The 26,971-nt window shown below is 36.8% G+C and overlaps 1 long non-coding RNA gene and 1 pseudogene across 2 annotated transcripts; both read left to right on the forward strand.

The window, feature by feature from the left end:
• Positions 1–410: 410 nt before the first annotated feature.
• LOC132133543 (uncharacterized) lies at positions 411–25,182 on the forward strand. 2 transcript variants are annotated; one of them, XR_009429168.1, is made up of 3 exons: positions 411–520; positions 14,287–14,376; positions 23,561–25,182. It is a non-coding gene; the product is annotated as an uncharacterized LOC132133543 (long non-coding RNA). The 2 variants fall into 2 exon arrangements; XR_009429167.1 differs by lacking the exon at positions 23,561–25,182 and adding an exon at positions 19,582–20,116.
• Positions 9,673–12,742, forward strand: LOC132133567 (kelch repeat and BTB domain-containing protein 13-like; annotated as a pseudogene).
• Positions 25,183–26,971: the final 1,789 nt, after the last annotated feature.

Here is a 26,971-nt window from a genome sequence, read left to right on the forward strand (position 1 = left end):
GCATTTGTTGCATCCACTGGGAGACTTAGATCTCTGCAGAGCAAAAGTGGGCGTTTATCACCTTGTGGGTGTTTTCAAACTGCTGGGTGTTTCTAAATCATGCAATCAAAATGATCCACCTTACCCAACCCCACCCCTAAACCTAACATCACTATGATGTCAGCCAATCAGGTGTCATGGTGTAAAAACACCCTGATCTGGAAACTCCCATTACTTTCCTGAAGAGACCTATACTTGTCCATTGGGGACATAGTCCTCAGACCTTCAGACTGACGGCTGAAGGTCTGGAATTCATGGCAGCTTTCATTGGCTAAGGCCGCTTGACCAACATGTCAAACAACCAATCACAGTTTGTTTCATTCAGCATCATGTTTCGAGGCGTGGAAATGTCGCTACAATAATGTCGCTTCGTCCACGGTGAAAGCTGATCTGGCGATCCACAGTGCAAAGTTAATGTATTTCCTCATCGACCAGCATGGATCAGCTCTAGGCATGATGAAGTGAATATCCTCTTCTTTTGGTTAGTCCAAACATAGTAGTTTCACTTTCAAAACAAAACACACAGCATCTCCACAACATGGCGGCACGGCAACAACAATATTACAGCGAGAATAAAAGTTACATTTTCTTTCTTTGCGTGAACATTTGGGCAGTGTTATGCAAATCTTCCCACACAGTGACATAGACATGTGGGGGCATGTTTAAAGGTTGCCATGATTATTGTCCAAAAATATAGACTTAACCCAATCCCTAACCCTAACCTACCCATAATTTATTCCTAAAATCATGTTGTACTTGGTGAAATCATGCTCGTCATGTTTAAACGATGCGTTTTAGGGTGTTGTGGACGAGTCTGAACTTTTATAAAGAATATTTATTAGGATTTGAGACTTTAGTCTTTGCAACTTTACAGATCTTCTTTATGCACCAAGAGCTTTTAACACTCAAAAGAGAAAAGAAAAATTGATATAAGAAATTGATCATATGACCCCTTTAATTATGTTTAACTATCAAATTAATCACATAATGGCATAACATGTACCAATATTTGTTAAGGAAAGCCCACAAATGGAGATGATTCAAAGCCATTACATTGAGGCATGATTGATATTTATGTGTGTGTGTGTGTGTGTGTGTGTGTGTGTGTGTGTGTGTGTGTGTGTGAGTGTGTGTGTGTGTGTGTGTGTGTGTGTGTGTGTGTGTGTATGTATGTATGTATATATATATATATATATATATATATATATATATAAAAAATGTGTATGTATGTATGTATGTATGTATGTGTGTATGTGTGTATGTATGTATGTATATATATATATATATATATATATTATAACTATTATGCACTGTGACCAGACACTAAAAATGGAGGAATAAGATTCATTTACTTTAGCCAGGTGGGCTGGGAGCATTAAATTAGGGTTTTTAACCTCCATAGATTACAGCATTGTAGGAAAACGGTCCAATCAGAAGACATATGGGTGGGAAGTTTAGGGTAACAAATAGACAATATGTTAGAGTACAGCATATTACACATAAAGCATAAATGTAATTAAACCCTATAGGGAGGTCAGGCTGTACCTATACTTCCTGATGGCACATCAGAGGTCAGCACAAGGTCAGACAGCTTTCTGTGAACACACATTCTGATTTCCACCAAACCCTGGCATTTTTTTTGTGAGAGTGTATCATCCATAAAGGATCAACACTGCCAGTTGGCAAACACAAGATAAGCAAAATGCAAATGGTGTCACTTGGACCTTGAAAAATGTTGAACTGTGACTTCTCAGTGAATGTAATCCAAATATCTTTTTTAGAAATTGTTATATCAGTAATGTACTATTTAAATGGCTAGTTCACCCAAAAATGAAAATTCTGTCATTAATTACTAACCCTTCATGTTGTTCCAAATCTGTAAGATCTTCATTTATCTTCGGAATACAAATTAAGACATTTCTGATGAAATCCTAGAGCTGTAAAGACAGCAACATAACTATTGTATATACTAAAATAGTTTATATACTATATACTAAAAGTATTGTTGTAGCTTCATAAATTTAAGATCCACTGATGTCACATGGACTATTTTACTGATGTCCTCAATACCTTTCTGGGCCTTGAATGTGGTAGTTGCATTACTGTCTATGCAGGGTCAGAAAGCTCTTGGATTTAATCGAAAATATTTTTATTTGTGTTCCGAGGATGAATAAAGGACTTATAGTTTTCAAAACAGCATTAGGGAGAGTAATTAATGACAGAATAAAATTGTTTGGATGAACTATCCCTTTAAGTGGTTGATTTGTATTGTTAGTTGGTTGAGCATTTAATCAGTGAAGTAAAAATGAAATTAAAATGAATTTTTGATTTTTGAATGAATCTTTTTTATGTTCCTAATACACTACTGGTCAGAAGTTGGTAGTCGTGTTTATAGTTTTTTTTTCAATGAGGATGCAATAAAAAATGACAGTAAAGACTTTTGCATTATTTCAAGAAAATTTTAATTCAAACTAACTTTGTATTCATCTAATGTCCTGAAAAAGTATAATGATTTCCACCAAAACATAAAAAAATATATATATATATGAATACAAAATATTATGAAATGATTCTTTAGCACCAAATCAACATATGATTTATGACAGATCGTGTGATACTAAAAACTGGAGTACTGATGCTGAAAATTCAGCTTTGCAAAATATAAATTACATTTAAAAAAATATGAAAATAGAAAACAGCTATTTTAAATTGTAATAACATTTCACAATATTGTGTTTTTGTAAGTCTCGTAAATACATCACAGCAAATGGGTTGTGAATGTTCATAATGATTTTAAAAGAATGACTTGCTTTTTATGTATGTCAAAGAGCAGTGTGAACATACTTCAAGAAAGTCTTCTATTGCGTTCCACACAACATGGACATGAGGGTGAGTAAATGGTGAGCCGTTCCTTTAGGTTCTCCTTTTTAAGGTCTCTTCTGCTTTAACAGTGTCATATAAGTTAAATTAACTCACCATAATGGGAAAATCTGTTGAGTCATGAAATACGACACCAAAAATTGTTTGTTTTAAAGTTTCCTGTCCAACATTTGCTAGTTCTTGCCCCGAAATTAGCAGTTGTGTTTTTATGGTTGCCATGTAAAGAGAGAGTTTATCACCCAACCATCTTCTCTCAGCACCTGCAAAGAGTTGGGACATCAAAGCCTCCCCAAGTATCACAAGCCCCGCCCTCAGCCTTAGCCACTGCTCCTCATGTTATTGTTTTGACTGAGGGCAGTAGTCACATGACCCTGCAGTGTTATGACTGGGGGTTGTGGAATGTAGGTCACTCTAAGCTTATCCGAAAGAAAGCCTGGTCCGATTTTATGACAGTCACACTCTGAGAACACTTTCTTTTATCTCATTCCCCAAAAGGATGGATGTATATGCTCATGTATAACATGGCTGAGGATGAAGGGAGCATAGAAGATCTGATCTATAGACTAAAAGAGAGTAATCTACAGTGTTAACTAGTAACAAATAGTAGGAGACTATCCTGCCTAAAATTGCCTTATGTCTTAAGATTTATACATAATCTGAAAGCTGAATAAATAAGCTTTCCATTGATGTATGGTTTGGAATCCGGAATCTGAGGGTGCAAAAAAATCTATATACTGAGAAAATTGCCTTTTAATTTATCCGAATAAATTCTTAGTAATGCATATTACTAATCATAAATTAAGGTTTGATATATTTATGGTAGGAAATTTACAAAATATCTTCATGGAACATGATGTTAACATAATATTCTAATGATTTTTGGCATAAAAGAAAAATCAATAATTTTGCCCCATACCATGTTTTTTTGGCTATTGCTAAGAATATACCCCAGCAACTTAAGACTGTTTTTGTGTTTTTTTAACAACACTGTTAAATGTTTGCAAATATCAAAATTAATATCCATTTTTCATTCTGTACATTAAAATGTTGTGATGCCTGGTTTCATTTTTTAGTGTTTTATTTTTCATTTATTGGGATTAAATAGTAAAGATTTTTGATATTGGCCCTTTATTGGTTATTAGCCATGGCATGATAATAATTATCGGCTACCCGATATCATTCAGAATCAATATTTCCACATCCCTAATATGTTTTTACAGATGTCATCATATTAGAATGATTTAAGGATCATAACTGAAGACTGAAATAATGATGCTGAGAATTCAGCATTGCCATCACAGCAATAAATTACACTGTAAAATATTTTCAAACAGAAAACAGCTATTTTTACATATCAAAGAAAAGCAGCCTTAGTGAGCATAAGAGACTTCTTTCAAAAATGTTTACAAAATCTTATCTGTCCCAAACCTTACCGGTTATTTTCTTATTTTCAGTGTATGTTTTTTAAAGAGAATAATTCTCTTAATCTTTCAGCAAAATAACATGACTTTCATTTTTGTGTGAAATCATAATATAAAGACTTTTTCATAATTTAATCGGTCCTGAAAGTTTTTTGAATTGACTTGACTCACACCAGCCAATGAAAATGCTCTTTCATGCACTGATGCGCAGTGGTCTGAAGCATCTGTCATCTCACATGAAATGCTATGAGAGTCACTGATTCTTTTGTTTTAGCCCTTAATTTAACTGTCAATCAATTTGACAGTTGCATCTAGAGTGCTTCTACCCCCCATACTCAGCCTAAAACACTATGCCAGGCTGACAGCTTAATATTTATAATGCACATAACATATGGCCACAGAGGGCAAACAAAAGAGGTAGTAAACGATGTATATGAGAATGTGTGTATTGGGACACTGTTGTTTTTTTAATGCATGCTATTGGAGATGAATCTCTTTCAAAATTTATGAACTGTGTATTTGCATCCCCCAAAGTGGTACAATTAACAATTGTTGTCAGGCGGACATGAAGGAAATCAATTCTATTGACACTAGAAGTGTGGATGCAGAAACAAATAGGAGTTTTATTACTTTCACAAGACATTTACACTGCCAGAGAGATTTCAACACACCTCCACATTCTTTATTATCACACATTGTAAAATAATAAGTCAATAAAATATTAATATAAATTATGTAGTAACAAATCCTGGTGCATTCTTGGATGCTTTTAAATATAATTGAGAACGTTTCCATGTATGGATACTTGTGGTAGACTTTATTTTAAATCTAGTCCATTACCTAAAACGGAAATATGTACATGAACATTTGTGTATAAACAATTTTTAAACATCTAAGCATTCATGTTCTGGCAGTATAATGCCCAGCATGTAATATTATATAAGATTGTAAGATTATTGGAGTATGCTACTATAAAATTAGGCCATAAATTACTCACCCTCAAGGCATCCTAGGTGCATATGACTTGCTACTCAGTGGGTGTTGCAGTGCTTCAGTCCAAAAGAAGTGAAATAAAAAGCGCCATCCTTAATAAAAAAAATCTCACATGGCTTCGGGGGCTGGACGAAGGCCTCCTGTAGTGAATAAAGGCGTTTTTGTAAGAAAAATAACCGTATTTAAGACATAATAATCACTTTAATCTAGCATGCGCTCACTGTTTTAAACTAAAGCAGTTCTGGGGGAATGATGTATGGAGGTCGACTTTGTGCATTCGCGGCTCAGAAGTGACGAACACAGAAGCACAGGGGAGAGATCAAAACAAAACACTGGTCACTAATTAGAGAGATCAAAACAAAACAATGGTCACTAATTTACAAAACAAGGATTTGTAATGACGAATGTCAGAGGATTCAATATAAGCCAAGAGGAGACTGGTTTTCCCTTGCTAAAGTAAGGAAACTTTGCCTTTTCCTTTGCCCCTGTTAACAAACGTTGGTTTTCACGAGACTCACCAGTGCATGTGCAATCCAGACCTCATACGTCATCCACCCGGAGCTACTTCTCTGTACAACTGTTGGCGTAAGCTACATTAAAGTGATTATAACATTTTGAATATGGATATTTTTCTTACAAAAATGCATCAATTCACTAGAGGAGGACTTTGTTCACCTCCCAGAACCATGTGAGAAACTTTTTTTAATGGATGAGCTTTTTATTTAACTTCTCAAGGACCGATGCAGTGCAACACCAACTGAGTGCCATTAAACAGCTTGAAAGATCAAAGACAATTTTTTATATAACTCCGACTGCATTCGTCTGAAAGAAGAAAGTAATATTCACCTAGGATGACTTGAGTGAGGGTGAGTAATTTATGGCCTAATTTCCATTTTTCGGGGAACTAACCCTTTAAGCATGTTTTACAACATACTACATACTACTCTTGTAATTTCAAAATTTCACATTTCTTTCTGTATGTGTTGCTTACCATTTTTTTGTAATTATTGTAAAATGTACTTGGTGAATTATTTTTAAAGTAAATCCTGCACACATTTTTGTGAAAAAATCTGATTTTATAATTATGCAAGTCCTTGCAATAACTGAAATTGTATGTATTTGTTTTATATTATAATTTTATATATATATATATATATATATATATATATAGAGAGAGAGAGAGAGAGAGAGAGAGAGAGAGAGAGAGAGAGAGTGATTTAAGCAATGAAAAATCTGATTTTACACATGTAAATTCTGGCAATATAATCAAAATGGGATTGATTGATTGATTGATTGATTGATTGATTGATTGATTGATTGATTGATTGTTTGATTGATGGATGGATTGATTTTTTTATATTTGAAAAAAAACTTGTATAATTTAAGCATGCATGTTCTGGCAATATACTTGAAATTTTATTTTATTAATTTAAATTTCAGTGGGGGGAAAAATATAACTTTATAACTTAAAAGTTAAGTTCTGATTATATATTGGAAATATTTATTTATTTACTTATCATTTAAATGGGGGGGGGGGGTGTATTTATAGAAACTGTTTAGAAACTTTAGTGGTGGGAGGGAGGTGGTCATTGATTTTTTTGACCATTATTGTGAAGCCACTGTCATCTGCTTGTCACTCCAAAATGGCAGTCAAGCAGATGGCAATTAAAAAGCAACCCACTGTTTTGTTCCTCTGCTAATCAATGGAGGAATTAGCACAGTCATTCCGGGTCCATGATTGTGACTTTCTTTCGTTAATTATAAAGCTAGAATGATTAACTCTTGAGCATTTAAGAGGTGTAATTTCACAAAAGAGCAAAATTAGAGTAAGGAACAGACAGTTAACCCTCAGAGGAACCTTGCATAAACAATGTTCAGCCATAGAGACCTAATGTAAAGAGGCTGTCAAATTCTGTATTGACTTTGTAGGAGCCCAGAAACACTAGATCTAGAGCAGGTGGCAGCGTTACTCATAGGGAACGCCAGAAACACATGCCATCATGTTTCAAGTGCCCTGCTAAATGTGCTTTGTCTTGATGTTGTGGACTGAATTTACACATCTTCTTTACCGTTGGCAGAGCATTCACCCTCTTTGTAGTGGGCTGGGGAAGTCACAAACTCCTTTATGCAGCTGGGAATCAAACTGACACAACAGTTTGATGTGGTTTGGTTCCTGTGGAGGTCCCAGCATGTGCTTTGGTTGGGAACAACACCGCACGATCTTTCATATTGATAGAGCGATTCACCTTCTATCTTTATATCCTCCCACACACTTCCTTTAAAGTGTTCTAAGCTTGTGCTTTCTTTGGATGTGTACGCTCCATTATTTAAAACCTTAGATGTGGTTTCTAATTCTAATTTTTGATTGAGGTGAGTTTTTGGTCACTCTTTGATCTTATTTCTTTGTACTTCAGTCAGTGTACTTTTGTAACATCAAGCTGGTTGCACAACACGCTTGATTGGACCTTTTCACCCCTTTCTCTTTCTCTGAAGATCTCAGACACACTTCTCTCAGTTCACTCCTACAGTTCCATTCACTTCCTTCGCGCTCAGATAAAATTATAGGATTCAATGAGATGCCTGACTCAGCTATTGTAACCCCCCACAAAGAAGATATTTCAAGCTTTTTTCTTTAGGTTGCCTCCCTCACTTCCTTATTTATTAGATAAAACAAGCTGTGAGTAAAAAAGAAAGATAAAACTTAATGCATAGTAGCACTGCTCTAAAAAATAGTTGTGTTTCCAACACTTAAAGCAGTAGTTCACTCAAAAATGAAACTTATCACCAACATTATAACCAATATGTTATATATAAGCTACTACTAAATATTCTAAATATTGTAGAAACTTAATTTTCTGTAAAGTTGGTTTGCAATGATCTGTATCATAAAAAGCACTTACAAATAAACTTGATTAGATCTGAATTGAACATGTTTTTCCAAACCTATATGATTTTATTTCTGAATGTAATGGCTTTTTAAACCAATCCAAAAAGTCAAATGGACCTTGTTTATGCAGTTTGAAAGTTTGAAAGCTCCTCATGTTTTGAAATTGCATGAATAAGTGCAACCTGCACATTCTTCCAAATATCTTCTTTTGTGTCCCACAGAAGACAGTAAGTCATACGGTTAGGAAAAACATAAGGGTTAGTAAATGATGACATAATGTTTATTTTTGTGTGAAATATCCCTTTAATTCTTGTACATGTGACTCCACTGAGAGAAAAGGGGAATAAACAGCAGAATTAAAAAATATCTGGATCTGTCCGGTACATTCGCTGCAGGCTTTCATAATAGCCAATTTACACAATGAGGTTACAACACTGAACACAATCCTGCTCAAAGCCTGTTACCTAGCCCTACTCCCGCTGGATTTGCCATCACATGATCAAAACAAAGAGATCACATGGTCCAGCACATGGCTCACCATGACACAGCATGGGGAACATAAACACATGCTGACCTTTTCACTTGTTATGGTTAGAAATCAAGCTGTTCCCTTTGTTTTACTAATATGCTTTTTGCTCACATTATTTGAAGCACGTGTTGTTAGACTGTGATTCTAATAGTGTCTTTTGCAGCCAAACTTGTCCATTCTATAAATCATTTTCATCACCAATAGTTGAATGAGTAACGAAGGTCACATAGTTCAAGCGTCTCCACTGTCCTCATCACGTGTGGCCATTTAAAGTGATAAAATCAATTTCAAGCAGCCGTGAAGGACTAAGACACGTGAGTGTGGTTATACTCAGCATCCCGTGTGTGTGTGTGTGTGTGTGTGTGTGTGTGTCAAAGTTCAACAGTCATGCAGACACTATTAGTGCTACAAGCGTTTAGGTAAACTGGGGTTGATTTCTTGATAATCAAGACAGACAAGGTAGAGTCAGACGGTACGGTTTCCATAGCAACGCTATGAGGGCGCCTGCCGAGCCCCTGTGTCTAGGTGTGAGTAGAAATTAATCTGAGCACTCTGGGTAACCCAGGTTGATCTCTCACAGAGATATGAAAGCCTTGCAGCATGAACACTGACCTGCAATTACCTCATAACTTGCACTGCAGGAGGGTTAATTACCTTTTATTAAAGCAGAGAGTGGACCCATGTTGGGATGTATTCTGTTCTGTCTGATCTACTGTGATAGAGAACTAAACCTCAACAAAACAATAATGTTCAACTATTCTAATGAATAGTTCAAGATGGACTAACAATAGCAAAGTTAACTTGATTTTAATTCATTAGTTCAGTAATACAGAGATGCTTGAGCATAAAAAAGATCTGCAAAGTCACAAAGCTCAAAGTCTACTTCAAAAGAAGATACTTTATTGGTTTTCACCAATGGCGAGTATTTATGAACTAAGAGCACAAGACAAATTATCAATCAGGCTGCTAGACATGGACATTGTCAAGGTAAGAGTTGGAGACAGTGTCTTTGAAACAAACAAGTCTCTACTGTTAGGAGAATGCGAATACTTCAGGGCACTTTACAGATCGGGGAAGCTAGAGTGCCATCAAGAAGAGATTCACGTGAGGAACTTTAAAGCTCAAGGGTTCCTAATGATGCTGTCTGTGGCCAGTGGTAAGAGACCCATTCTGAATGACGAGGAGATTTTATAAGCCATTGAATGTGCAGCTTTCTTCCAGGCCGAATCTCTTGCAAAGCATCTTCAGGATCTTCTCAACTCCAACAACTGTCTACTCATGTACCAAGTTTCAGCCACCTATGGCTTATTGGGACTCCACAAGATGTCAGCTCAGTTCATCCGGAATGTGCACCGTGACATGCAAGAGGACTTGAAGAAACTTCCTCAGGAGTTGGCCGAACATGTGGAGTCTCTGGTTCCTAGTGCATTTATGGCTGTAGGTTCACACTTGCTCTGTGGATGAGCTTCCTCTTGAACAAACTCCTCACAAAAGGACTATATGCTACCTTGATGAGGATGATGAAGAATGGAAGGTTCTCACTGCCTTGCCAATGGAGGCCAGCACCTCTCTGGTTGCTTTAACCGTTTTGGACAACCAACTCTACATTGGCGGAGGTGTGCATGGTGTTGACAAGAGGCCTGTTGATGCTAGCTTTTGCTATGTTGTTGTCACCAATACCTGGAGTTTGCTACCAAGTCCTATGCCATTGGAGGAGAGTCTGGAAGAACCACCATATCAGTTGATATATATAACGCTGTCTCAAAGGAGTGGACATTCACAGCACCTTACCTCGACAGGTCGCTGGAGTCGCATGCACCAAAGCTATGAGCCAAATCTTTGTGTGTCCGTGCACTGTAAAATCCAATAGTTTACCTTACTTAGATTTAATTAGTTACCTTTACTTAGTCATTATACTTACTAGGTTTTATTAAGTTTCAGCTACTTTCAAGGCAAATAAAACAATTTACTTACTGTTTTGGGTGACACTTACTTAAAATATTCAAGTAGCCACAAAGGAACCAATGACATTAATAAACCAGTGAGAGGCAGCAGTGCACTAATATGTTGCTAATTGCCGTTTTTTTTTTTTTTTTTAGCTCACCATTATAGTGATAAGCGTTCCCTTTGGTTGGGCACTTGAAACTTCATTTATGTTACTATAATTTTGTCTCTATTAATGGAGAAATGCATCATGAAATCAGAGTTCTTTGATTTCAAAGAAAAGTAATAAATAGGTTGTTTTCATAAAATCACCTATTATTTAATTAAAGCATTTTTTTGTGTGTGTTTAAAAATGACCTTTTTGAGATTTTATTTTTCATAAATACCCTGATATGCTTTTTATATAATCCTTAAATAGTGAGTGGTAATATGCTGAAGTCACACACAGACTAAACATTCATCACGTGAATCACAACAATGGTAACAATTAAATTTAATTTATTTTCATTAATTGTAACAATAGCCATTTTATTTGCTCTTTTTGTTGTGCTACTGCTGACACAAGACAGCAAATAAAATTGGCAAATAAAAACAACAACTTTAAAACAAAGCAACTGCATAATTTATTCTGCGCAATGCATTCTGGGAGTCAGTGAGTAGCTGTACTAAGTCATGAGTAAACCTAAATGAAAGGATCAAGTACCCCCTACAGTTCTTTTTTAGTTAATAGAACTCTTGTGTAAGTTAACTATACTAACTAACCATTTGTCAGTACAACATACTATTCCTATTTCACTTTACTTAGTTTTTTCAAGGCAATCAGTTTGCATGCTTTTTTTAAGTAAGCCCAACTTATTAGATTTTACAGTGTGGAAACCGATGGAGACTAATGAAATCTATGAATACATCCCAAACCAGGATGTGTGGGTTCTGCTGAGTACACTTATGAAGCACCAGAGCTACGGACACTGTATGGTGGCCCACAAGGACAACCTCTACGTTATTCGTAACGGCCCCCAAGACGACTTCCTGCACTGTTTGATGGACTGCTACAACATAACCGGACAGTGGACGTCAATGCCTGGGCACTATGGCAGCGGCAAAGGGGCACTGTTCACTGCTGTAGTGAGAGGAGACTCTGTGTTCATGCTGAACCGATCCATGAATCTGGAGTACACCATCACAGGGAACATGTGGAAACCTTTTAAGCAGGTGAAGGGTTTTCCTAGAAATGGATCTGTGTGGACATTTCTACTCAGGATACCAAAGGAGAGGAAAGAAGTGACAGTGTCTTAAATGGACAGAACCTTATTAGCAATATTAGTGCCTAATACATTTATATTCTGTTTTTATCCCATTCACAGTGAACATGAATTTTCGGAAAATTCAGTGAACGAAGATTTTTAAAAACAAAAAAATGTATCCCTATGGCCTTCACAAGAAAAAGTTACAAAAGAGTGCAAAAAGTCACATTGTAGTATGAATTCAATACAATAGCTCGTGGTAAAGTTTACTTGGAAAATCATGACTAAATGTGGTAAATGTATCTTGGAAATTATACTGCAAGCTGTGTGGAAATGTTTGTTGACACTCTTGGGTGCCTTGTTAAAATGGGTCACAATATAGCTCCACTGTATTGAATTCACCCACCCTGATATTCAACTATTTCCTTTTGTGTTTTACATGGGTTTGAAACAACCTGAGGTTAAATAAACAAAAACAACATTTTAATTTCTCTTTAAAATTTTTAGCATGTTTCATCATCTCTTACTGTATTGTAAATATACTTTTTTTGTTTATTATGTCTTTGCTTTCTGTGGTCATCTCCTATCACAAGATGGTATTATTGGTGTATCTCTTTTTGGCATGTTTATATATTAAATGTTATTCGACACAAAGGCACCTTGCATCTTGAAATGCATTTATGGACAGTTCTTTCAGAGCATGATTGTGCAGATGCCAAGTCTAAAGGGGCAGAATTCAGATGCTTGTCAGATCCATGTGACATTTTGCTTGTGTCATGCTCTTAAAACAACCCAAGTTGACACTTTCATTAACAGTCAAGTGAAACGATTAGCTCTTTAAGAGTGATGTTCTTTACTTTAGCATTTCATATCATTTTGACTGACACATTGACCAACACCATAGAGACTTGATTCTTATGATCTGCTTAGACCATTTACTTATGTAATGTGATGTTCTAATAAAATATTCATTTCTGTTTATTTCCAATGAGAAAATTATTGTTAAGGAGAATGTGGACTTACTCAAGACTCTGCAAGGCGTTTGATAGGATTAAATTGCATTGCATAAGCACCATTTCTTTCTTTTTTTGCAATCGTATTTCCTCTGACTATTTAATGCCATAATTTGTAAAATGTTTGTGGTGACTATAAAAAGAAGGGCATAACAATTCTGGGTAAACTCAGCAGGCTTTTTATCTACTGCAGTGGCACAGATGTACACAAGGTCCTCAGTTGTTGGGACGGATAGAAGAAACTGCCAATAAGCAAGACATTTTACTGCCAAGTAGAATTAGCTCCATGGGTAAGAGCTAAATTTGTTTAGTCTGAAAATAACATCATGTGGGTCACCTCAGGATAGAGACTTTTTCGCCAGCTTGTAGTGCCTCATCCAAACCATGCTAAGAACTCAATGGGATGAAATGTCAGTACAACTGGAGCAGTGTCACACATACGACTGGTATAATCTGTCACAACATGAACCTTATTATTACTCTTTACTTATTATTAGGTGGGTGATTTGTAATGTACTGAAAGGCAAGTTAAGTAACTTTTACTAAAGTGAAAAATGTGGCACTTAAAGTTAAGCCATTTTTCTTGAAAACTAAATTAAAATGGAAAGATAACCAAGGCCCTTAAAATATGGACCTACTTGTATGAAAAGTGTAAAATACAGTTGCAAAATCACTTAATCATTTTCTGCTCTCTTTTTCAAATCTGCATGCAGTTTAAAGTCGCATTTAAACAGAAGTGGAACAAAGCTTTTCTTCCATATCACGACATATATGGAAGCCTGTTTCTGTCAAAGATTTTTTTTTTTTTTAAATATGACACATTTTCAGTCTTTTATTCTTGCAATTCTGAGTTTATATCTCACAATTCAGACTTTTAAAAACTTTTCAAGAAAAAATAAATTGTGTGCACGATTTACTAATTTGTTCCCTCGTTTTCCTAAAACATGTGCACGATTTACTAATTTGTTCCCTCGTTTTCCTAAAACATGTGCACGATTTACTAATTTGTTCCCTCGATATGCTAAAACATGCATACGATTACTATTTCGTTCCCTCAATTTGCTAAATCGTCCGCACAATTTACAATTTTAATGCTCTCAAAAATTTCCCATGTTCCCTATGTCCAATTGGACAATTATACCACTAGTAAGCTGCTCTTAATTGTGAGGGACCTCTGCTAATGTAAACTATTTGCCTCCAAAGTTTAAAGTCACTTCAGTCTTGTTTTATTTTCACTTTGCCCTGGGTGATAGCCTATTGATCATTGCTGATTCAAAGCAGACTTACAAATAAGACTCATTTACTGTGTGTTCACCCTTTTTTTTTTTTTTTACAGAGAAACAACATCTAAAAGACCACAATGGCTCTCTAAACAATGCATGGAGTCATTCCCATGGTCGATGGAGGTTAAAGGCAGTCATCTGAGGTCAGGCTTTTCTCAAGGAAATGCGTATATCTCCGCCTCTGTCCATGTGCCAAAGGTGGCAACTAGATATCTCTGCCTCATAGGGCAGATGAGGTCTCTCAATATAGCACCATTTGTGCCAGGCTAGAAGAGCCTGGAGTGAGACAGCAAGACTGTCTCAATCTATTCAAATCATTTCAAAATGACACGTCAGGACCGTAATGATAGTTTGAGTTTTTATAGGAATATTGCTGCTTTCACCCTAATAACAGCTCTGGATGCACATGTTTGTAGCACTATCGCTTTTGCTTAGCCGCTCAGCTATGGTATGCAGCGGTCTGGCGGCCTTGTGTACTGAAAGCACATGAACTCGCCCACCTTGTGATCTCAAACATTTGGGTATGAGAAAATAAAAAGCATACCACAACAGCTTAATCGGTTGTGTATAATGAGAGACATGTGCCAAGCATGTGTTTTTGCCTGACCACTCACTTCAATGAGCACCCACATGTAGGATCTTATAATCAGTTTATCTTTTTAAAATGTAAGAGCATGTGCAGCCATTTGTAACTGTGCATGGCCTCTGGTGTCATTCACTTAATTTTTTTTTTTTAGCTTTTTATGCTGCTTGATTTTGAAAACTAATATTTCAGTCATTACATGATTTTCAGTCAGTAGTTTGTAACACACATTTTAATAATGAGCAATATAAATGTAAATGTAAATATAAGTTTAAAAAATGTCAATCTTTTGTTAAACTAAAAGAAATACAATGAAGAAAACATGCTGCTGAGCAAAGTACAAAGACCTGTTCTGCTGAACCCTGAAGTGTAAGACAAAAGCAGATCTAGACAGGTGGTGCTGGGGAGGAGGAGGGCTAGAGACACGACTGAGCTTCCTCTAGGCGGACCAGAAAATAAAACTTAGCGTAGATAGAAAGAAGCTATTGATTAGCTACAGAACTGGCGACTAGACAGCCTATCAGCAGCATGGAAAGAGTTTCATGACTGAACTGAGTATTTATCATATTTTCAATAAAATTCGATAATCATAAGCACAGTTTGTGTAAAATCATGGAGATCCATAACGCGTTGTATAAATAGATTCAGATCTGAGACTCACAATTTGCAATTAAGTGAATCAGATATCACTATCATCAACATTCATGTAGATTACATAACTTATCTATACACTATTTGTTGTACAAGCATCACTATAAGTTATGTCCAGATATCCACAAACATATTACTGCATTTGTTTTTTAACTGCAAAGCAGGGGATTATAATGGCAGATTAATATGGTGTGGCAGGAGGAGCAAATGACAGACACTGTGGGGGTGGCGTCAGGCCTTGGAGAGGCTTTTATTAACAGAAAAGAACAAAAACGGGGGGGAAAAAGTGTCCAAAGGGGAAGAGTGTCTTTGGTCCAGGGCTCGAGGGTCGATGGCTTCTTCCAGTGGCTGCATCCTTCTCACTGGCCATAACGATTGAAGGGACTATCCTGGACCGACGGCTGTATAACAGGTGCGGTTCTCGTCTGGACCGTGGGTCCGGCAACTCACAGGAGTTCCTCTACGCACCCTTCCTGGACCCACGAGGACACCGGGATGCATGCACGGTGAAGAGACCGGTCTCCCGAGGAGAGGCACAATCAGCATTTAAACAGCGGCGGTGATGAGGCTCCATTTGCGTCAGGTGTGCCTCATCACACGCCGCCAGCCCAGGTTATTTCAGCGCCCCTCCTCTCTCACACACCCACTCCTGTCGGGAGCCTGGTGAAGGGCGGCAATTAAGGGATGGGGTGGCGATGATAATTAGGGGGGAGGCAACCAACTTGTCACCCCCCCCCCCCAAGTGATATCCCCGTCATCAGGTCGCCGCCCACATGGGAGTGCTACCTTCCTCAACCAGGTTCCAAATGGTCGGAGTGGGCGGGGCAGGGGTTTCCTCTCCGGGCAGTTTCCCTCTCGCACCGTGCCAGAATAGGGAAAGAGAAACCGGCTTTTAGTCAACAGCCTCAACCAACCACAGGGTAAAATGCCAATAGAGGACACATCACTTACCCCTTTTGTGGCTGGGAGGCCATCTCCATCGTTCCTCTGTCCCAGTCCGGGTTTTTGCAAACTTTTGCGAGCGAGAGGGAATGACGTCACCAGGTGTTGCCCAACTGTGCTGTTGCCCAACTGTGCTGTCTAGGCTCCGCCTTGCCCGCATTCTCCACCACTGTGGCGGGAGAAGCAAACGACAGACACAGTGGGGGTGGCATCAGGCCTCGGAAAGGCTTTTATTAACAGAAAACAACAAAACAAAAAAGAGAAATAAGTGTCCATAAGGGAAGAGTGTCCAAAATAAACAGGGAATCTGGCGTCCTCGTCGTGCTGCAGGGTAGTGTTCAAGATGGAAGGGTCCAGGTAAGGGGCGGAGTCCGGTGGCCGCACGCACTCCCCTCTTCGGTCTGGGGTGCGAGGGGCGGCAGCTTCTTCCAGCGGCTGCATCCTGCTCGCTGGCTCGGCGCTTGAAGGAAGTAGATGGCCCGGCATCCTGGCCCGATGGCCGTGTAATGGGTGCAGTTCTCGTCCGGACCGCGGGTCCAGCAGCTCACGTCTCTGGTGGTGCAGGAGTCCCTCTACGCACCCTTCTGGACCCATGAGGACACCAGCGTGCATGCATGGGGAAGATACCGGTCTCCAGAGGAGAGGCGCGCTCGGCATTTAAACACGCCGCCAGCCCTGGCTTTACAGCACCCCTCCTCTCTCATACACCCACTCCTGTCGGGAGCCTGGCGAAGGGTGGCGAAGGGGGACAGGGTGATGATTATAATTAGGGGGAAGTAGCCGACTCATCACATATGGCTTTGCATCTCTTTTGCTTCTTATGATTGTCGCATTTCAGCATAAGCTCCTCCAGCAACAAAGTATGTAGGCCTATTACTGTACTTGATTTCCTTTATTGTTTGGATCAGTGAGCATTGCTGCCTGTGGAAAAAAGAATATTGGGATTAAGCCTGTTAAGGGCCAGAAAAATTGGACTTACATGAACCAACTGAGTAAACAAAGTCATTTTCGTGCTCTTGATAGCTAAACTTACATGTGAAACTTATATAGCCTTTTTATTGTTTTACTGCTCAAGTCCCAATTAAGATTTAATGAAATTGCCAGGCTTTCTTCATCTTCTTCTAATGAAATGGTTTGAACATATAGGAGAGCTTACCAGTTTTGTTTTGGGGAAATTATATCCAGGCTTTTACGTTAACAATGATAGATTTAGTGCTGAATGACTACCACTTTGTTGGGTGATGTGAGCGCAGGATGTGTGCACTGACAGATCTGAGCGGACACACATGCCTTGAGGCTTGCAGGAAATGCTGGCTATTGGTCAGGGTCAAATGTTACTGACATCATCACATACGAGAGATGTGTCAAAACAAGTGGACTACGTCCTCATTGACCTCCTTCCTTTGAGTAGAGAACCAGATGCGACTATTTCAAATATTTATTTGAGGATCTGTCAGGGTCGCCACTTAATGGGGAAGGAATAAATATCAGCTTTGTATTTCTGTCTTTTCCCAGACATGAACATCTGCCATTAAGAGAGATGAATGAAGTGCATAAAGCACTTTTTTAAAGACACAAATCTCAAAATGTTTTGTGTTATGTTGTCCATTGTTGATAGTTTTCATACTTAAGCTGTGAAAGGAACATTTTTAAGGGCTCAACACAACAGCTTTTATGATGCAGAAGCAACTTTAGTTTTTGATTCTGAATATATTATTCAGGTGTTTTGTTATTTATTTCAGAAATCCTTGTGATATACAATATTCAGTTTGTGCTGTTCTGACTTAATCAAAATAGTGTTTAAAAATTACTTTCTGTTTTACTTTGTGTTTGTATAGACCATAAAGCATTAAAGTGCATTAATGGGAACATTAAAGAAAGTTCTTTAAAAAAGTAACTAAAAAGTTACTTTTAACAGTAATGCATTACTTTTTGGTGTAAGTAATCAACAAAGTAATTGAGTTACTTTTAGAATTAAGTAACTAGTAACTGTAACTAGTTACTATTTCTTAGTAACTAGCACAACACTGGTGACGAGTGGGGCTGGGCCGAGAGACTTGGGAACAGGAGCGAGGCCGGTGGAGTGATCGGAAATGAGCAACACCCGCTCGACCCACCAGTCTCGAGTCCCACGGAGGAGATGGAGGGATATAAAACCGGAGCGACGACAGTGACGGACGAGAGAGGACCAGGCCTGGATTTTAGTTGTGTTTGGTTTTTAATTGTGCGCGTCAGTCGTCCGTGAGGGGCTAACGCGCTGTTTTGTGTTTATTTTCTCATTAAAATGTCATTTGATTGTCCGTCGGTTCCCGCCTCCTTCTTCCCGATGATTATGAAGTTTATATATCATTACACACATCAATGGTAACACTCGACAAATAAAAACTACACTTACAACATAAACCATAATTACAAAATAAACTAACTACACAAACTGATAAAACTCAACCAAAAACAAGTTCAATAGCACAAATAAAACCAATAAGAATAAAAAAAAACTCTATAGCATGATCTATTCATGCTGCAATGCATGCTGGGTGCCTTCATAGTGCATATGCTCTGTAGAAACAGCATGATTCTGTTTGTTTACAAGAAATTTCTTAGAGTGCAATTAGATACAAGAGAAGACCCACTGTGAAATTACTATGAAAGTAATGCAGTTATTAACCTGGAATATACTGTAATTTCACACTAAAGTAATAAGAATACTTTTTTATCAATAAATTAATTAATTAATTTATAAATTTAAAAATATTGTAAATTATTATATTGAAATTTGTCAAGAGCTCAGACAAAAGTCACTTTGAAATCAACTCCTGTTGATTCCTGTTGAAATTAATGGATTTTGCTTGCAATATGTAGCAGAGAGAGACACAATAAATGTGACCATAACTTTACTTGTAACACATATTTTTGTTGTATTATTTATTTATTTTAATATTTCAATTGATAAAATTCATGTTTCATTTTGTGGTGCATTATTTGTTTTATTATTATTATTATTATGTTCATCACTATATATATATATATATATGTGTGTGTGTATATATATATATATATAAATTATAATAGTGTTGTGAAATGGAAAGAATGCTCTCATTTTTAGGATTTTCAGGCCCTATTTTGTACTCTATGCGTGGAGAGTGTCGTGTTTGGATGTGTATGTTTTCAGGTAACGTGTCCATCCAGAGCCCAGCTGTGATAGATGACAATAACAATCTCCCAGCAGGCGTGTGGAAAACAGGAAGAGGTGCTGAACGGTAAAGGGGGATTTAGGGTCCATGCTTCACAACAGGAAGTTCAGGGGGAAGCAGACAGTTTTGTCAGTCTCCCTGTTTTGATGAGGTCACTTGGTTCAGGCTTGCTTGTATTTGTCAGGACAATGACCATTTTAGCTGCTGAATATGTAGATTTGTAAGGCAAACAATGAATCTAATTCCACAATTGTTAATGCTAGAAAAGGCCTTTTGTGTAAGTTGTAGAAGTAGTATAAATAGTTTTTTCTGGTTGCACAATACTGATTAAAGGAGATGCATTTTCTCAGTTTATTTACATTGTAATTAGTGACTATTGCTGAGTATTTAAATAATGTTAGCTTGCAAGTAATAAGGCTACTGCACAGTGGGGATCAAAGTAGGGAATTGGGTCAAACTAAATAAAGCTGTTGCCAGTGACATGGTCGGAACAGGTCACAAAGTGACATGGTCATTACAGCTTCTGTTACACTTACTACACTTAAGATTTTATGCTTTCCTTCTCTCTACCTTCGCCAGAAAGTTGCTCATTCAGCTGTCATGGGACACATGGGTGGGGGTGGGGTCTCCATTTGTCCAGAATGGCTCTAAATGCAACCAAAAGCACTGCGTAAGGGAAAGGAGGGTGAAGGTCAGGAAGCGGCTTCATTTTACTGCGTATCTTGACATACATAAGGTGTTCATTACCAACACTGTGGTTTGGAGTTCGTCCAGAAAAGAGGCTCTTTATTCACCTACTTCACACTAACAAACGACTCAGTCATCAAGTTAGAGATATGCATCTACAGGCAAGTCCAGTTATGGTTGTGTTCTTATTCTTTTTTAAGTAAAGATTTTCCCCACTTTATACATAAAAATAATTAATGATTAATAATTAATAAAGACAAATGGATGGATGGATGGATGGATGGATGAAGGACAGACAGATAGATAGATAGACAGACAGATAGATGGATGGATGGATGGAAGGATGGATTGATGGATCACTAGACAAATTGAAGTATAGGTCGATAGATCGATAGATAGATCGATAGATAGATAGATAGATAGATAGATAGATAGATAGATAGATAGATAGATAGATAGATAGATAGATAGATAGATAGATAGATAGATAGATAGATAGATAGATAGATAGATAAATTTTATAGACAGATGGGAGGATAAATGGATCAATGAATGGATAAATTGACCGATTGACTGATTTTTCATTAGCTGGACTAAACTGAAATATTTTATTATTATTATATTTTATATTATTTTAACTGAATATTAATAAAAAAAAATGATGAAGTAATTCCTATATGATTGTAATATTTGTTTAGCTATATCTTAATCTTAGTTAATGTTATAACAATGTATCTTGATTATTTTATTTATTTATTTATTTTGCCAGATTTACTGATGATTTGAATGCAAGTTTTTTAAATGTATCTTTGCTGAACTTGCATGACTGGAAATAGCTGCAAGGAGGCGTTTCCAAGATGGTCTCTGATTGGACTGACTTCTTTCAGAGGGACTTTGATTTATTGCTGGGTGAGTCCCCCTGGAGCACCGTGGGCTTAAGAGTCCCACTCAAGAACACAATGGAGATAGTTCATGGAGAACCCCTCGCTGACTGAACCGGACGAACTTGGTCATAAGTCTGGATATTTCACCACATGACTAGACCACATCCAAACTCAGCCTCACCAGTCTGGTTCATTAGGTTAATGTGACTTTAACTCACTTGTTCTTTGTTTACCATCCCAAGACATAGTAAAGAGACAGTGAAGAAGCACTCGGCTGTGTAGCAGCCTTTCACAGCTAGCTTTGAGTGTGAGGAGAAAGAGAACAAGTCAGTCTGACTCAGCCTGGCACCACTGGGCTGTGAGCGACACTGACAGAGTGCAGTGAACTCACTCACCCATCTATAGTGCTGCACAATGATCTGTATCCCTTAGACAAGGCCATTAATTCGCTGATAGCAGACACTAGGAGGATTTGTGCTTTTGCTGCCTGCTCCACATATAATGTGTTGAGGCAATAGATCAAGGCAGGAAGATTACACTTAAATAACCTGTCATATCAAACAGGCTAAGTGCTTTAGGACAGACAACAAGGAAGTTGCATACAGTCAGATTTTATGGGTACATATCGACCATTCACAATGATGGTCGTACTACCAGAGCAGAGCTTATTTTAATGAGCGTATTACAGATGGGAAGCTTTTGTGAGAAATGTCTCAGGAGTTTTGTTTTTGTACTGACAACTGATAGGAAGTGTTCAGGAGCTCTCCGGTGAAGTATTATCCAGTCTGTGTTTGAACATTTTTCCATATTTGTCTTTTTGTTCAAAAGAAGTTCAAATCTGGTTAACTAAAAGTAGTGACGTTACTAATTTAACTGTTTTCAGTAGAATGACAAGAACTATTTAAAAAGTGGAGTTTTTCACAACAAATTCTGTCATGCTACACCACGTTTGAAAATTCATTTACATGTTGTTTCAAAGTCATTTGACTTCATTCTGCAGAACACAAAGGAAGATATTTTGAAGAATGTTGGGAAACAGATTTGGTGACCATTGACTTCCAATTTTATGGACGAAAAAAAGAAGAAAACCAACAACTGAGAAATGTATCAAAATATCTTCTTTCATGTTCCACAGAAGAAAGAAAGTCATAGGTTTGGAATGACACGAGGAAAAGTAAATGATGACAGAATAAAATTTTTTAAGGGCAAACTATCCCTTTAGCACAAGCTGAGATAATAATAAAAAATTGAGGCCAACAGAAATTCGATTAGTTTTAGTGAATTAATTTGTTTGGATATTTAATTTAATGAACTGATTAAGTTGGAGAATTGTTTGTTTTAATCAGTTAACAGTGTGCCTATTTTATCACTTTGTTAAAGCTGAATTGAGAAATTTCATGAATTGGGACTGCACCGTTAACAACTGTTTTCAAACAGTTTTTCCCTGACACTCCACCAATCTACTATTGGCCAGACAAACTGACAGCTCTGCCCCCAAACTTACACTATTGGTTGAACCACTGTTGAAGGTCAGAATTACCAAACAAACTGAGAAATGTTTTGAAAATGCCACAGTCACAAAGTGTTCACACTTTGTAGAGAAAATCAACCTCAAATGGCTTACTTTTCTTTACATATTAAATTTAAAGTTGCATGACTGCGGTTTCTAAGTTACATGAAAAGGGTGTATTTTGTGTAGTGTAGTTAGTTGTACATTTTGTATATTTGTACATTAAAAAACTATTTAAAATACATTTTTGGTGCTAGAAAATAAAGCTTAAATAAAATAAAATAAAATATAAATGTTACATAAAAACTGCCTTGGCAACTAACTGAAACAAGTTAAAGTTGAAGAACTAAAATTACTAAAACTAAAAGTAAAATGCAAAACTTAATATTAAAATATTACTATAAAAATATCTGAATCTAAAACTGAAAATAAAAAAGCTAATTATAAACATGAAAAAAATATTTTATATATATATATATATATATATATATATATATATATATATATATATATATATATATATATATATATATATATATATATATATATATATATGTATATAAAATAATACTAAAGTATCACCTTTTAAATATATTTTGCATAGTTCATCAACAAAATTGCATCACTGTAGTAATTGTAGTAGCTAGTGTGTAGCTTAAGTATAACACGTAACTATACTTTAAATTATGCATAGAAGCTTGAAGCTTGGAAAGTTCCAGTTCAAATTAGCTTTCCCAAAACTGTGCTACTAAAACTGTGTGGGACGTGTGGGACACACACAAACTCCCTTCAACCCAACTCATCCTCCCTCCATCCCAAGAAACCAGCATAATCTCTGATTCAATCCTGAATGACATCTCTTCCTCTGTCCAACAGAATGACATCATGCCGGAAACCAAGCGTTCCGCCACCCTGAGAGAGAGGAGGCCTTTTGTTCCTGAATACAGTGGGCCCCTCAACAATCACCCAGGAATTTTTTCTCACCCAGACAAGCAACAGATGAAAGGGTGGGACGGGAAGCTGGAGAGATGGCAGAGAGTTATTGTACCAATAAGCAACCTCGCACATCACAGACATTAATTTACAGCAGACATTCGCTCGCAGACATTTCGCTGCTTGAAAATCTGACACATTGATTCCCAAGTAAACAACTTTAATCATATTGGCCAGTGTTATAAATTATGACAAGTCCGCAAAATCAAACATATCAAGTCCAAACTGCTGCGAAACAATTAACAATTGACGATGTGGGGCGTTTTAATGAGGTTTGTTTCCCACAAGACGAGTGGGACCACAGCTCCGGCAGAGCTCCAGAAATTCTTCTCACCATCCAGCCACTAACAAAGGTTTCTCTGAGGTAACTACGGTGACCTCACTCACTTACATGGTGGGTGTAGGGGTCCATTTTAAAATGCTCTTTTCACATGGTGTGTTTTCTTAAATCTTTGGGCTTCCAGCGCAAAGCCACTTCCCTGGAGCCAAAATGTCTGGCGAGCTCCGCAGAGGTACAAGCAGCAGTTTTACACTGACAGGTCCTGTCGGATTTAGAAATAAAACCCTCATCCATCAAGTTCTCCAAGGTCTTGAGTATCCTCAGACAAGACTGGTGTTGTTTCGCAATCACCCTTCACAACAATGTGCAGAGTGTTCAGTTCTGTTTGCCTTTCCCTCATAGAAAGACTTTATTTATAAGCTCTATCTGAGGTAGCTGAAAATGTGTATGGCTCAAACAAATGTTGCATTACGATACTGTGGTTGGTGCATTTTGATGTGCTACAAAGTTGGCAATGAAGAAGAAAAGACTGTCAGAACGTACAAAGGGAGACGTCTTACTGATGGCTTTTGAAAGTCGATCTTCGTGGCTTCAAGCGAGGCTCTATTGAATTACTCTGTCTGTGCTTAAAGTCAAGCTGTATCAGCTGCTAGCTAATTACTTTTGACATATTAATGATAATGTCACTTGTAATTTGCACTTTCAAGAGAAACATTTTGTTGCTCATTAGTCAAAGCTCAGGAGACTTAACAGCGCTGTTAGTTATGTTAGTTTTGAGACCTAATAGTTATGCGTTAATATTTCATTAAAGTATCGTTTTGTCTTAGATCATTCTCCTGCAGTTCCTGAATGAGAATAAAACTGAATGTGGCAACTGCTGGCATAGTAAGCATCTAGAGTTAAAATGCATAGCTCAGATCATTTGGCGTTGGAACTTTTGAGTGTTTATTGAAAATCTGTGACTTTTGATCTCTCCTCCATAAAATCTGAGAGCAGAGCGTCTTCTAAAACTCAGCAGTTTAAGATTACTGTGGTCTTTTAATCAAATTAAAAGCATAGGAAGTAGGAGGCATACATTTCAAATTGCACTCTATTTGATCTTATTCTGATTACATGAATAGCCTGATCTCATTAGTATTCATTTGTATGTATAGTGTTTTTTGGATATATCCTGAAAAATACATTATGGATATTGGAAGAAACTAAAATGTAGGATTTACATGGGCACAGCTTTTGAAATGCTATTTTTTATAATAATTATTTGTATAGTTAGATTTTACCATGCATCATAATGCATCATAAAGAACATAAAAATTATTAATTTTCACTTTCACTTTTACAGTAAATGTAACCATATGTGATCATTTTATTTTTTATGGACTGTCTGTATTTTTGTTTAGCTTTTTTTTTTTTTTTGTCTTATGGCAAGCAAGACAAAAATTAAATAAGGATTAAATGAAGACAAAATATTCATTTATTTAACAAGTATATTCTATGGAAATTAGCAATTAGCTTATTTTATTTATTTATTTTTCATTCCATGGTAGGAAAAAAGACAGAATTGTGAAATATAAATTGAGATGTAGACTCAGAATTGCAAGACAAAAAGTCTGAATTATGAGTTCATCTTATAATTTAGATTTTTTTTTCTTACGACTTCAGTTTGAAATATATCAAAACATACACTATCAAATAAAGTAATACTTTTATTCAGCAAGGAAACTTTAAATTTATCAAAAACAAAAGTATTTTGAAAAGTATTTTCAGCATTGATAATAATCAAAAATGTGTCTTGAGAAGCAAATCATTAGAATTATTTCTGAAGGATCATGTGACACTGAAGTAATGATGCAGAAAATTCAGCTTTGCATCACAGGAATAAATTATATTCTAATATATATTCAAATAGAAAACTGTTTTTTTTAGTTGTAGGCTACTAATAGTTCACAAAATTACAGTTTTCCCTGCATTTTTGATCAAATAAATGCAGCCTTGGTGAGCATAAGAGACTGCATTCAAAAACCTATCAACTCCAAACTTAAATCTAATTTAATGCAAGAAAATATGTTTTATATGTTGCATAACAAAAAATGTATTTCTTCTTTGTATCAACTTCTTTGCCTGGCTGTCTAGAGAAGGGCTAACAAGCCATGCTAACTGGCTAAACCTTTCTGTACTTATAATCGTTTAGCACTGTTCAAAATTCATCCCACCATTACTGCTGTTTAATATGAGAACCTCAAATTGTTAGCCTGTTTGCTACAGCTTTACTTGATGCTACAGCTTTTGTTTAGGTTTACTAAAGTGCTAAAACAAATGTACAGTGTCTAAATCCTCTGAATTCCTTAGTTTATAGCAGTCTTTTATAGTTTTTGTTATATAGTCATATAGACTATGGATTCAAATTAGATCTCTCTTATACTAACAGCTAACTAGCATTTCAAAAACTAAATCAACAGTTTGTTTGCTAATCAAGGTGTCGTTATAAAAGCAGTTGGCAGCCTTGCTGATCAATGTTTATGTGAATGAGGTATATTTTTATATGTGAATATGTCAAATTATCCTAACTGGCAGTCGTTTAGAGCTGTTAAACTGTATGTTTAAATGCTAATATGTTAACATACATGATCCACCTTTTTTACATTTATATACTAAAACATGAATAATGTGGAAAAAGTCCAGCACTCACTGGACATTTCATACTGGCATGTTGATGCTTAATGGTTATTCGTATAGTGTAATGTTTGCTATGTTAGCGACCACTTGAAGGGCAGTCTGTCAGAGCAGGTTAGATTCATTGCTATATATTGTTGGCATAGATACCTGCCATTGTATAGCATTGAAATCATCAATAAAGCTGAGGTTATTTAGGGCTTATGTAAATTATAAGTGGAGCTTAATTATAGTGGGGCCCTCCTGAAAGTGTGGAGTGCCTGAATAATGAAGAATTATGGTCCTCTGTCTCTTTTTTCCCTTTTTTCTCTGTGCAGTAGTGTGGTTTGAGTCTTATGTCT

The sequence above is a fragment of the Carassius carassius genome, chromosome 50, assembly GCF_963082965.1.
Source record: "Carassius carassius chromosome 50, fCarCar2.1, whole genome shotgun sequence".
Taxonomy (NCBI): domain Eukaryota; kingdom Metazoa; phylum Chordata; class Actinopteri; order Cypriniformes; family Cyprinidae; genus Carassius; species Carassius carassius.